A 14,658-nucleotide genomic window follows, 5' to 3' on the forward strand; every position below is an offset into this window, starting at 1 on the left:
TGCATTAATGCAGCCAGGCTTTCTCTAAGGCCCTCCCTTGTCCTGATGTAGGCAAGATTAACTGAGAGTCTGACACCTGTAAAGGTCTGAAAAAGAAATTATCATCTATTCTGTCTGAGGGCTGCTACCCGTGTGAGGTTTCAGATGCATAACGAGGCCACCTTTGCTAGCCAGGACTCCTCCCCTTCCCATAACTGTCCCGTCATCATAACTTGAGGCACCATCATAACCTGTTTTTGGCCGTGTTCCTGTCAGACATTTTCCCCAGAGTGATTCTTTCTTGAACAGGGGCTGAGTAAAATGAGGCTGACACCTACTGGGCTGCATTCCCAGGAGATTAGACATTCTTAGTCACAGGGTGAGACAGGAGGGTCGGCACAAGATACAGGTCACAAAGACCTTGCTGATAAAACAGGTTGTGGTAAGAAGCTGCCAAAACCCACCAAAACCAAGATGGTGACAAAAGTGACCTATGGTCATTCTCATTGCTCATTATGTGCTAATTATAATGCATCAACATGCTAACAGACACTCCCACCAGCGCCATGACAGTTTACAAATGCCATGGCAACCCCGTGAACTTACTATACAGTCTAAAAAGGGGAGGAACTGTGACTTCTTGGGTTGCTTGCCCCTTTCCTGGAAAACCCATGAATAATCTACTCCTTATTTCACATATAATTAAGAAATAACTATAAGTATACTCAGTTGAGCAGCCCATGTCCCTGCTCTGCCTGTGGAGTAGCCACTTTTTAATTCTTTACTTCCTTAATAAACTTGCTTTCACTTTACGAATTCACCTCGAATTATTTCTTGTGTGAGATCCAAGAACCGTCTCCTGGGGTCGGGATCAGGATCCCTTTTCAGTAACACTCCAAGCCCTCGTTCTTTCTGTAACCTCCGAAAAACCTTCGCCCATCTGGCCATTTCTTTGAGTTCTTTTATTTTGTGAGACTTCTGTTCATATTAATATATTTGCGTTTTCTCCTGTTGATCTGCCTTTATTCATCGAGTTTTGGAGAGTGAAGAGGAAGTTTTCCCATGGCTCCTACAATAGCATGGAATAGGGAAGCTCCCTGAGGAGGATCAGAGGTTAGATTGGATTGCATGAAATTGCTGCTTTTTTAGGTCAAAAATAGAGAACCATTGGTGGTTTCATATGGTTCAACCTGTTCTATGGATTCCCTTATGGGAATGGCTGTGTTCTTTCCGTCACTTGCTTATCCTGTAGGAAATGCCCTGCCTCTCTCCTTCTTTATTCATCTCTTTTGGAAATATATACTGGGTGCTTTTTAAGTACAGAGCATGTGCTTAGTCCTGGATATGTGGTCATGATCTGGACCTTGCTGGTGTCTAGAGTCTAGACTGGAGTGTTTTGGGGCTAATAGAAAACTCTGAGGTGTAGTGGTACGGGACTGCAAACCAAACACAAACAGAAACAAAGAGTAGCCTTTTTTTGATGCTGGCTTTCCCCAAATACTAGCAAATCCATCCTAACAGTAAGTAGAGAAACGGGCTGATGGAATATTTGTGTTCATTTCAGTGGAAAAAAAATGTTTGCCTTCACTTTCTCAGAACTTTCTTTTGCTGGAAAAACAGCTGATGAACCTGCAGGTAAGAACAAAGAGCCAGACCTCTGTCTGCAAATCTGGTTTTCACACAGAGCTTCCTGTTGAAGTGTGAGGAGCCTCCTCTCAGTGACAGACCAGGGAACAGGGGAGAACCTACCCCCCCTCACTCTTGGCATCACAGCACCTGGCCCCAAGCTCTGTTGCTTGAGAAGGCTGTGCGCTGAAAGTTCATTTCTTTTTTTCCTGTCTCAAGGCAAAACAAGGTAAAATACAATAGCCAGTTGCCTCATATAAACCACCTGCTCAATAGGAAATGAAGTAAAACTCTTGCAGTCCCTATTGCCACTTGAAGAATTTGTGGTTTCCTTTCCTGTCAGTAAACAAAAGCAGTCAGTTAAAAGAGTGGAACATTAATTGTTTACAGGATGTTTGCTGTGTCAAAGGAAGGAAAAGTGCCTTTTACAGACGGTTCATTGTGTTGGGATATTACAACATCGAGTGTCTCCTAGAGAAGAGACATTAAGCATAAGAGCATAAGATATTTAGTCACAAAACACAGACTGTTTCATTAGCAGGCCTTTAAAAGACTTATTTTGTAAACTCAAGTTGAGGGCTTCATGACGTATCAGCATAAAGAATATAGATGAGAATAGAAAGCTTCCTTAGAGAAAAAATGGGATCCCAAAATTTTGAAAAATATTGATGCTTCAGAGGCTTTGAGGTTTTTTAAATTGTAGAATATCGTGCTTTTTTTTTGCAAGAAACATTTATCTTTTATAGTTCAGTAATGTATTTTACCTAGTCTTCCCCACGTTGCTTTTCAGTACCTGCATACTTTGGAGGTTTGCTTATTTCCAGACAACTGCAATGAAACATGTTGCAGTATAGCAAGTCACACAATTTTTTTGTTTTTTCCAGTGCATTTAAAAGTTACAGTTCACTATACTGGAGTTTATTAGGTATGCAGTAGCATTATGTCTAAAAAATCTGCAAACCTTAATTTAAAAATACTTTTTGCTAAAAAATGCAAATGATTATCTGAGCCTTCAGCAAGTCAGTCTTTTTGCTGGTGGAGAATCTTGCCTCAGTGTTGATGGCTGTTGACTGATCAGGGTGGTGGTGGCTGAAGGTTGGGCTGGCTGTGGCAATTTCTTAAAATAAGACAACAGTGAAGTTTGCCACATCAGTCAGCTCTTCCTTTCATGAAAGACTTCATGCTGTTTCATAGCATTTGACCCACAGGTAGAACTTCTTTCAAGACTGGAGTCTCTCCTCAAACCCTGCCAATTTATGTAATATCCTAAATCCTTTGCAACAATGTTCATATCATCTTCACCAAGAGCAGATTCCGTCTTAAGAAACCAGTTTCTTTGCTCCTCTACAAAAAGCAACTCCTCATCCATTCAAGTTTGATCATGAGTTTGTAGCAATTTAGTTAGATCTTTAGGCGCCAATTCTAATTCTAGCTTTTTTGCTATTTCTTCCTCTATTGAAATGTTGAGCCCCCACCCTAAAGTCATCCTTGAAGGTTGTAGTCAACTTCTTCCAAACTCCTATTAATTGTTGATATTTTGACCTCCACCCATGAATCATGAATGTTCTTGATGGCATCTAGAATGGTGATTCTAAAAGAGTTTTGGTTTATTTTGCCCAGATCCACCAGAGGAATTGCTATCTGTGATAGCTATAACATTATGAAAATTACCTCGTAAATAATAAAACTTAAAAGTCAGAATTGCTTTTTAATCCGTGGGCTGCAGAATGGATGTTGTTAGCAGGCAAGAAACAACATTCTTCTGCTTGTACACCTCCGTCAGAGCTCTTGGGTAACCAGCTGCATTGTCGATGAGCAGTAACGTTTTGAAAGGAATCTTTTTTTCTGAGCACTAGGTTTCAATGTGGACTGAAAATATTTAGTAAATGATGCTGTAAACAGATGTGCTGTCATGCAGGCTTTGTTGTTCCAATGACAGAGCACAGGCAGAGTAGATTTCGCACAATTCTTAAGGGCCTGAAGATTTTCAGAATGGTAACTAAGCGTGAGTTTCAACTTAAAGTCACCAACGGCGTTAACTGCTAACAAGAGAATTAGCCTGTCCTTTAAAGCTTTGAATCCAGTCGTCGACTTCCTCTCTCTAGCTATGAAAGCCCTATAGGACATCTTCTAATAGAAGGCTGTTTGATTGACATTGAACATTTGCTGTTTAGTGTAGCTCTCCTTGTACCTCATGAACCAGCCTCTGCCACCTGCAGACTTTTCTTCTGTGGCCTCCTCACCTCTCTCGGCCTTCATTGAATTGAAGAGAGTTAGGGCCGTGCTCTGAACTAGGCTTTGGCTTAAGGAAATGTGGCTGGTTTCATTGACTATGCAGAACACTCACACTTTCTTCATATCAGCAATGAGGTTGTTTTGCCTTCTTATCATTTGTGTGTTCACTGAAGTAGCACTTTTAATTTCCTTCAAGAACTTTTCCTTTGTATTCACGACTTGACTGTTTGGCACAAGAGGCTTAGTTTTGGGCCTGTTTTGGCTTTTGACATGTCTTCCCCACTGAGCTTAATTGCTTCTAGCTTTTGATTTAAAGTGAGTTAGTTGACTCTTACTTGAACACAGAGAGGCCGTTGTATGGTTATTAATTGGCCTAAGTTCAACATTGTTGTGTCTCAGGGAATAGGGAGGTCTGAGGAGGGAAGAGAAATGGGGGAGGCTGGTCGGTGGAGCCGTCAGAACGCAGTATTTATGGATTAAATACACTGTTTTATATGGGTGTGGCTCATGCCAGCCCCAAACAGTTACCCTAGTTCCATCCAAGATCTCTGATCACAGGTCACCATAGCAAATATAAAAGTACTGATGGAGTTGAAAGTATTGTGAGAAACACTAACTGAAAACTTTGTGTCAGAAAAATGGTGCCGATAGGCTTGCTCCATGCAGGGTTGCTGCGAACCTCCAGTCCGTAAAAGATACAGTATCTGCGAAGCACTGTAACATGAGGTTCACCTTCTACCTAGTACTGTATCTGAGTCCCTGACGGTACTAGACGTCCACTGATTTTATACAGATTGAGACTGTTGTGCAACCATCACCATCATCCATTTTCAGACCTCTTCATCTTGAAAATTCTGTATCTATTTAACAGGAACCCCATTTCCCCTCACCCCAATCCCTGGCAACCGCCATTGTGCTTTCTGATTTTATGAATTTGACTTACTCTACATACCTCATATAAATGGAATCATACAGTATTTGTCCTTTTTGTGACTGGCTTATTTGCTTAGCATGGTATCTTCAAGGTTCATCTGTGTTGTAGTTTGTGTGAGCCTTTCCTTCCTCTTTAAGGCTGAATGATGTTCCATGGCACGTATTTCCCATATGTTGTTTCTGCATTCATCTAATGGGCATTTGGGTTGCTTTACCTTTTGGGCCACTGTGAATAATGCTGCCGTGAAAAGGGCTATGCCAGTTCAGCTTGGAGACCTTGCTTTCAAGTTCTTTTGGCTGTATGCCCAGAAGTAGAATTGCTGGGTTTTATGGTAATGCCATGTTTAATTTTTTTTTTGAGGTACCCACTATATTATGCATCAGATTTTAAAACTCAGAACTCTATATTGGCTACAAAAATTGTCAGTGAGAATTTCTCTCCCCACCCTAACCGGTGCACATAATCTTACCTTCAGCCACAATTGAGGGGAGTAGTAATTTTTCATCTACTGTTTCTGTGCTTCATGAAAATGGAGACCGATTGAAAAAGGAGGGCTTTTTAAAACTGAGACTAGTCATAGCCTTCTTGGTAGGTGACCTTACAGTTTATCGCCTCCCAAAGTGAAAGGAGCGCTGTTAATACTCTGCTGGGTTAACAGTTGTAAACTGGGACTGGCTCTGGGGTGCCCTCCTTCCTGGGGTCTGTCTTGTCTTTTGTAGGAAGCAGTGCTGGATCTTGCCAGCCTTTAGAAAGCCACACAAGCCACACTGTCGGCTGGGCGCGGTGGCTCAAGCCTATAATCCCAGCACTTTGGGAGGCCAAGACGGGTGGATCACGAGGTCAGGAGATCGAGACCATCCTGCTTAACACGGTGAAACCCTGTCTCTACTAAAAGAAAACAAAACAAAAAACAAAAAAAAAACTAGCCGGGCAAGGTGGCAGGCGCCTATAGTCCCAGCTACTCGGGAGGCTGAGGCAGGAGAATGGCGTAAACCTGGGAGGTGGAGCTTGCAGTGAGCTGAGATCCGGCCACTGCACTCCAGCCTGGGCGACAGAGTGAGACTCCGTCTCAAAAAAAAAAAAAAAAAAAGCCACACTGTCTTTGTAAACCCATGTTTATATGGTTTTGTCTGAAGTGTATTCTCCACATTGTTGCGTTTTGAGTCCATGCAGTGTCAGATCTGAGTGTGAGCCCTGGGGCGCTTGGCTGTGGTTGAGTTTGCAGAAATTCTTACGTTGTTTTAAAAAACGGTGTGTTGAAAGCATGATCTTAGGAGTCCAGCTAACTTGAGTTCACATCCTGCGCTTGCTGATTCGCCTGGGGCAAATAACCAGTGTCTTGAGTGCCAGTTTCCTCAACCAGGGAGGCAGAAAGGGCCAATTGTTTTTTTCTTTTAACGTGCTGGTGAGTTTGGAAATAACATATATGAAGTGTTTTAGTAGAGTGTCTAGTACGTAGCACTGCATACCTAATATTGACCATCGCCATTATCATTAAAAGAAGATGCAGTTCAACAGAATTTAGTACCAAAATGGATAACTGGAGTTCTCAAAATTTTTGGTTTTAGGATTCCTTTGACGTGCTTAAAAATTATTGGAATTCCATGGAGCTTTTGATTATGTGGCTTATCTCTGTTGATGTTTACCATACTAGAATTAAAACTGAGAAATTTTAAAAATATTTATTATTTAAGAATGATAGGTGGGCGTGGTGGCGGGCGCTGGTAATCCCAGCTACTCAGGAGGCTGAGGCAGGAGAATCACGTGAACCTGGGACGCAGAGGTTGCAGTGAGCTAAGATCGCATCATTGCACCCTAGCCCAGGCCACAGTGCGAGACTCTGTTTCAAATCAAAAAAAAAAAAAAAAAGGACATAGCTGTGGAGTGGGGTTTAGCTTGAAAAGGTGACCTTGCAATTTCACGTCAACTTCTGGCTCCTCAAACGGTAGGTTGGCAGTAAGGCAGGGTCCCCCTTCTCACTGAGAAGATTGTGGATCTTTCCATATGGATTTTCTGTTACTAATGTTACTCTGATTCTTTGTTTTAAAATAAAAATTCTGAATGTAAACAAAAGAAAAAAAAGGACAGTAGTAACCCCTTTATATTTTATTATAAACAGCATTTTATGAAAATAATTATTTTTCAAAACAGAAAAATTAATAAGCAGAATGATATTGCTGTATACTTAATTTCATTAATGTGTGGCTGAAGAGAAGACAGCTGGATTCTCTTACCTGCTTCTTCATTCAATCTCTTGTGCTGTCGTATGTTCCTCAACCTCTGGAAAACTCCATTGAACACTGGGGAGAGATGAAGAGTAGAAAAGATAAATAGTGCCTTGGTATCAACATGAAAGTGGAAACGTTGTGGACCCCTGGGGATTCCTCAGGTCTGAGGAACCACATGTTCAAATTGCTGACCAAGAGTTGTTCTGGGAGTCTGAACGGGGTCTCTTTCTTCGTTTGTAGGTTCTTGCCAGGCTGTGTGAGCAGGAGCCCGCTGCTCTTCCCCGCTCAGGTAAGCCTGCAGGCAAGGCATTCTCACTTCAGAGAGGCATGTTGATTTTTAAATTCGGGTTTTGTGTCCCACTAATTTTTTTTTTTTTAAAGATTGTTTCAGTTTCCCTAGGCTGATAGAGTATATGTTTTTATTTTGTCACTTCTCCACAGCAAACATGGGTGAGCATTGTTTTAAGAAAGCTCATTTGAATTTTGGAGTTGCCTTGCTTCAGAGCCTCTAGATGCTTTGAAAGGAGTCACTAAAGAGTTCCTGTGAGCATCCCTGAATGTGTTTAAAAGCACTGGCCTTTAATAATTGGTTTCTATGTTATCTACATGGAGCGTCCCTTATATTAGAGGCGCAACCAGTGAGCATGTTGGTGGGTAAATAGCTGCCAAAGGCTTCTCTCCCGGTATAAGATGTGTCCTGGACCCCCGAGAGCAGCCGCTGTGAGGAAGGTGATCAAGGGAGTGGTGGGGCAAAGTCCAGCCTGCTCTGCTCGGGGCCAAGGGCACTGTCACCTAAACCCCTTCCTTGGCTGCAGAATAAAGGCAGAGCTGCTCCTTTACTTGTGCGTGTGCACAAATACTGTATTTCCTGTAGCAGCAGGAAATAAGATGGGCTTGTGAAGGAGCCTGTAGGAAGTAACCACCCCCAGGACATTTGTCCTCCAGCCTTGGATTGTCAAAAATGGATCCCCATCCTTTCCTCTCAGTCTGTGTCTACACAACCATGCACACAGGCCCATGGCACATGCATGCACCCATACACTCGGTTTTCAAGTTATACACTTCATGACCTTTTACCCCTAAGCACTTCAGTGCGATAGAGATAATTTGCTTGGGTAACAGAGGTTTAGTTATCAACTTCAGATAGCTTAATATCGATTGCTTACTCAAACCGAACTATTATTTGTATCCCAGTTTTACCATTTGCCCGAAAATGTCCTTTGCAGCATCATTCCCCTCCATATAGGGTCCCTCTAGGGTTAGGCGCTGCATTTAGTTCCTGTGTCAATCTTTATTTCCACAGCCTCTGTCTTTTATGCGTGTTGATGCATTTTGAGGTCTGTGGCCTGGGAGCGTGCCTTTACAAATGATTTGACGGGCCGGGCATGGTGGCTCACACTTGTAATCCCAGCATTTTGGGAGGTCGAGGCAGGTGGATCACCTGAGATGGGGAGTTCGAGACCAGCCTGACCAACGTGAAGAAACCCCGTCTCTACTAAAAATACAAAAAAATTAGCCGGGCATGGTGGCGCACGCCTGTAATCCTAGCTACTTGGGAGGCTGAGGCAGGAGAATTGCTTGAACCTGGGAGGCGGAGGTTGCGGTGAGCTGAGATCGTGCCATTGCACTCCAGCCTGGGCAGCAAGAGTGAGACTTGGTCTCAAGGGGAAAAAAAAAAAAAGATTTGAGGATAAACATTTAAACTGTGGCAAAATACCACTGGAGGAGGGGGTGGATGTCCACTACGAGTTTCTTATAAATTATGAATACGTAAGTACAAACATGTCGAGTGGTGAAATTGTGAAAATCCTTACAAGAGAAGAGGTGGAACAGAGGAGAGAACAGTAGAGACAGACTCTGCCTGAAAAGACTGTTCCCTCCTAATGGGAATCAAGAGACTTGGCCGAAGTGCTCATGGAAACCCTTGAGACTGAGTAAATTCTGATGTGGAAATAAAACGAGGGAGATAGTGAACATTTTCAGCACAGGAAATGGGAGGTGCTTCCCACCTAGGTTTAAGGAAAAACCAACGGCTGCCCTTGTCCCTCCCAGTTCCTTGGTTTCCTCTGAATCTAAGTGATGAGTTCTTTCTGTTACTAGCCTGCTGGCCAGCTAAGGGACACCTTGTGCTGCCTGGACACAGCTGGGGACCTGGCCTTTACTGCACTTTGGAGTACTGTGGGAAATAGGCACTGTTTGGACTTCACGCTTTCTGAATTTTCCTTAGTCAGGTCTATACAGAAGTGCACCTAGAGGACATGGTCTCCAGATTAATTTCTTTATGGGTAATTTTGATGAGTGAAGTTCTGGAATATGCTACCCTGTACAATAGGGAGCACATTTGTGATGCGTTGTGTTAACCCCTTTTTGTGTTGGTATAAAGAAATACCTGAGGCTGGATAATTTACAAAGAAAAGGGATTTAATTCACAGTTCAGCAGGCTGTGTAGGAAGCATGGTACTGGCATCTGCTTGGCTTCTGGTGACACCTGAGGGAGCTTTTAGGTGAAAGGCAAAGCGGCAGCCAACACCTCACATGGTGAGAGTGGGAACATCAGACAGAAGGGGGAGGTCCCAGACTCTTTTAAACAACCATGTTTAATGTGAACTGACTGAGGGAGAACTCAACCCCAAGGGGATGGTGCTAAACCATTCATGAAGGATCTGCCTCCATGATTCAGTCATCTCTCACCAGGCCACACCCCCAACCCTGGGATCACATTTCAACATGAGATTTGGAGGGAGCAAACACCCAAGCCATATCATATGTGTTCATGATTTTAGGCAAACTTCATTTTGCCAAAAATTCTTTAGTTTTTAAATTTGTAAGTATATTAATTTCAGGTAACACAGAAATGCATAAAATGGAGCACAGATCTCTCCTGCAGCCTCGTCCCCCAAAGGCAATCACTGTCAACAGACTTTTCAGAAATCCACATGCACACTTAAAAATATTGAATTATTCAATATGTACTCTTTTTGGCCACAGATATGTTGTACATTGCTTTTATTTTCACTTATCATTGTAGTGAATTGTAGTACATTGTGGACATCTTTTCATTGTCTGGTTTTAATGTTAAAAAAGTGTTTTATCGTTTTAGTGTTTATGTTCTAAAAAATTAACACTGAGCTTAGGTTTACATGCTTATTGGCTACATGTATTTGTTTTGCTCATTTATTTTTTGGAGTTTTACATGTATTGATATTTTTAATCTCTCTATTCTGGATATTAGTCTTTTGTCACGGGTAATAAGTATTTTTTGCCAATTCTTAGTTTGCGCTTGAGCTTTCTGGAGATACTTTTCACAATAGAGTAGTTCTGATTTCTCTCTTATGAAGTATGTCAGTCTCTCCCTAAGTTTAGCTCCTTTTTTTTTTTTTTTTTTACGGTTTCTGGCCTGATTCTCATGCTAAGAGAAAACTTCCCCACTCCACAATTATAAAAACTACTTTCCATATTTTAGTTTTAAATTTGCATATGATACTTTTTTTCTTTATTTTTGCATGTGGTATGAGTTCCAGATCTAAAATTTTTCCAGTCTGTTAGTCCAACTCCAGGTATTCTCTCTCGTTTTAAAATTAAATTTTATTTGTATTTTTACGGTTTGAGTTGCTTTTGATTTGGATCCATATGATGTCTTTAAGAGCATAGAGGGGAGTAAAGCTGTGCTTCCTGAATAAGCTGCTGTGCCCCAGGTAGTCTCTTTTCTCAGTTGAAAATCCATTTCAAATGCTATTTTAACATGGGTTACAATTGGACTCTAGTTAAAGGGGACATCACAAATCTGTACAACATATCTGTTGATAAAAAAGTATGAATGAAGTTCAATTGCTTTGGTTCTTTTAGTTTTTCTTTTGCAGTGACCTTTATTCCCCAGTTAACTTGTATGTAAAGAACACCTTGTTTAAAATCTACAGATTTTGTGATAGCATCAGAACCTAGGAGACGGCATACTTGTTTAATTACTGACTTGTCATGTACGCCTTCGTAGATGATTTTACCATTTGATGCCCTCATTTTCCCATTGGCGAAGTTAGGATTTGTTCACTTAACCATCTTAAAGGCTTAGAAACTTGTTTATTAGAGGATTAGGAGACTTGTTCTGTGGGAGAACTCAAATTATTATCATGAGAAGTGACTGAGACAAGTTTGGGCTGAGCTCCAAATTCTTGTCCTTACAAAGATGAATAGAATTTTCTGAGATAGCTGGCACTGTAGTGTTATAGAGGTCTGTGTTTCAGCTTTCAGATTTCTAGTAAGAATTTTTAACTCCTTGGGTGTTTTCTTATCAGAAAGGTACTGTTTTGATGCCTGGAATATTTTGTTCCTCCTCTCTGCTTTCAACTTTACCTTCCGCCTTTTACCCTTTGGGAATCAAAATAAGTATTGGAGGGATGGTGCTAGGCTTCCTTTTGATTCTGCACTTTTTAAATTTTATGGTCAGTTTCGTAAGGCCAGTAGAATTCTATACTTTAATGGATCTTTACAGGGTCCGTAATTTATCTTCATTTATTTATTTATTTATTTATTTATTTATTTAGAGATGAAGTCTCGCTCTGTAGCCAGGCTGGAGTGCAATGGCGCCATCTTGGCTCACTGCAACGTCCACCTCCTGGGTTCAAGCAATTCTCCTGCCTCAGCCTCCCAAGTAGCTGGGACTACAGGCATGCGCCACCACGCCCAGCTAATTTTCCTATTTTTAGTAGAGATGGGATTTCACTGTGTTGGCCAGACTGGTCTCGAACTCCTGACCTCAGATGATTCGCCTGCCTCAGCCTCCCAAAGTGCTGGGATTACAGATGTGAGCCACCATGCCTGGCCTGTATCTATTTTTAAAATGTTCTGAGACTGAGTTTCTCATTGTCCCGCCCAAGTTTCTGAACAAACATTCTAGTTGCTAGATCTCTACAGGGGGAATGACAGCATTCTTTGCCTGCTTACAGCAGATGTGTGCCATCTCTTGCCGGGATCAGATTGTCAAGAACAAGTCAGCAGGGCTGGTGCTTCATCCTTCACTCGGGGGTTTGACCATTGGGAAATGCAGTTGCCTATATATAAAATGTTTAGATGATTTCATCTCTCTTCCTAAATTCCATTTTGTTTTGCTGCTTATACACAGAATTTCAGGGTGGGAAAACACAAACCCTTTCCAGATTATGTTTTGAAACATTTTATTTCATATTGCACTGTCAGCCAAATTTAGAAAGCTGTAGCCACCTCAGGCAGATGGTCTTAAAATCTGAAGACCTCAGGGGAAGGAGATTGTGGGCTCCTTGAGAGTGATTTTGTACAGTAAATATTTACTGGATAATTTCTGTAAGTGCAGTACTCTGTTAGTTGCTGGGGGAAACAAGAGGACGAAAAGGCAGCCCTTCCCCATCAAGAGTTTATAATCTAAAGGGGAAAAAGCAAATGTACACAAATAGCTAAAAAGATAAAAAGTTCAGTTGCTGTAATCATGAAATACTGGGGGAATACTAGTGAGCTGAGATGACCATGGATCTTTGTGTCCTCCAGGGCGCCTGGCACATTGTAGGCACTCAGTATACACGTTTGGGTGGATAAATGAACACATGTAGACATGTGCATTTTGGTGTACTTTATTTAGAGTGAAAAAGATGTATAGAAAGAGATAATGTGTTAGATTTGTGTATGACTTCATAGGGTTTGAGGATTTGATGAGGTCATCAAGGACCTGAGACAAGCTGAGCAGAAATCCAGCCCATGGGCCACTCCATGTCCTCTTGTACCCAGGACAGCCCTACCTGTTCCTTAGCCTCCTCTTCCCAAGGCTTGGAACACTCTTTTTTTCTGCAGCGCCTGAAGCCATTGCACAAAGTAACATTTGGTCCTTAATTCAGTAGGTCTGTGAGAATGAAAAAAAAGTGTTTTTTCTTCTGCTGCTGTCATACCACAACAGTCAACAAGGAAGACTTCCATGACCACATGTTTGGTGGTTTTCCCCCCACACCAAGCAAGCAATTAATCCTGCAGCAAACACCAGCTGTCTTTCTTCTAATTCAACTCAACTCTGATACTATTTACCTGGAGATAGTGTCAGATCCCACAGGTTAAGGACCCAGTCCCAGGACTCTCCGTCCTTTCTCTGCCGCTTCATGTGCCAGTCTCAAGCTCCAGGTGGATTTCCCTGTACTTCTGATTGACTACATTGGGGTTTCCACAACCCCCTCCTTGGATGTGATTAATTTGCTAGAGCGGCCCACTGAACTCAGGGAAACTCTTAGATATGCTGGTTTATTACAAAGGATGTTACATGTCTCTTCCACGGATGAAATGCATAGGTCGGGGGGAGGGACACAGAGCTTCCATGTACTTTGCCATCATTCCACCCTCCAAGAACCTCCATGTGTTCAGCTGTCTGGAAGCTTCCGGAATCCTGTCCTTTTGGACTGTTTGGGAAGCTTCATTACATAGGCATTATTGATTAAACCATTGGCCATTGGTGATCAAATTAACCTTCAGCCCCTCTCTCCTCACTGGAGGCTGTGGATGGGGCAGAAAATCTCAACCCTCCGATTAGGCCTTGGTCTTTCTGTTGACCAGCCCCATCCTAAAGCTACCTCAGGGCTGCCATCCATCAATTAACTCATTAGTATACAAAAGGATGTCACTGGACATTTTAAGTATTTTAGGAGTTGTATGCCAGGAAATGGGGTTGAAGTTCAAATATATATTTTACACTATCACAGTCCAATATGCTGGTTTCTCATGGACTAATCAGACTCAAACCAAACTCCTTTATAACTTGGAATTTTTTTTTTTTTTTATTGGCCAGGTAGGATATGCTTTACTTGGTGATTAGAAATTTCTTTATTTTCCTTCCCTTTTTCCAATCTCTGTTCTTACCGTTAGGTTATAGCTAGTTGAATAAATGACAATGTAATTTATTATATATCTTGATTATATTACTAATAAGGTTTCCCAAAATGTAATGCTGATCAACTTGATCACACAAGCACAGTTTATGACTGAATGTGACAGATGCTGTGTCTCATTTGCAGTGTATTTTCAGGCCATTTCCTCTTCTGTTGAATAATTATTATTGCAGCTTTATTTGCTTACTGTTCACTATGTGACAGGTAATATTTTGGTATTTTACCTTTTTCATTTAATCTTTCATTAGTGCTTTGAAGTAGGTGTCTCCATTTAAAAAATAAGGCCCAGGGAAGCTCCGTGATTTGCCCTAAGGGTCATATAGCTAATTTGTAATGAAGCAAACTACCAGATCTCTGTGACAGTGCCTCAAGGGTAGTGACTTAAGGAGATGGCCAGTTCATCCCGTTAGTCGTATTTTATAGATAATTTCAGATCTCTGTGACAGTGCCTCAAGGGTAGTGACTTGAGGAGATGGCCAATTCATCCCGTTAGTCGTATTTTGTAGATAATTTCAGAATGTGGTCTTACTTTGCTTCTGCAGGCGGTGAGGAGAAAAACCAAAAAGAAGCATCTGTACAATTATATTGTTATCTTCTATATGTTCGTATATTGTTCATGCAGGAAGATAAGCATATTGATATTGTGCAAAACCAAACAGAATCCTCATAAGACTTCAAGAATGTGTACTAGAGTAATATGAAACAATTACTGCATATTCTCATACTCAAATGAAGTTATTGATTCGTTCATAGCCTAAAG

At 41.5% G+C, this 14,658-nt stretch overlaps 1 protein-coding gene across 14 annotated transcripts in view; it reads left to right on the forward strand.

The window, feature by feature from the left end:
• The window catches only part of SIPA1L2 (signal induced proliferation associated 1 like 2), a 231,018-nt gene that overhangs the window by 51,019 nt on the left and 165,341 nt on the right, over positions 1-14,658 (forward strand). For 9 of the 14 annotated variants that reach the window (XM_077998594.1, XM_028849678.2, XM_028849667.2 and 6 more), the window contains exon 2: positions 7,243-7,291. The exons of 4 other annotated variants lie outside the window; for them this stretch is intronic. The gene's annotated coding sequence lies outside the window, so the exon portion shown is untranslated. Of the gene's footprint in view, positions 1-7,240; positions 7,292-14,658 lie in introns of those variants that run through there. One more of the 14 variants, XM_077998628.1, reaches the window with a different exon arrangement.

Source organism: Macaca mulatta, chromosome 1 (genome assembly GCF_049350105.2).
Source record: "Macaca mulatta isolate MMU2019108-1 chromosome 1, T2T-MMU8v2.0, whole genome shotgun sequence".
NCBI classification, from domain to species: Eukaryota; Metazoa; Chordata; class Mammalia; order Primates; family Cercopithecidae; genus Macaca; species Macaca mulatta.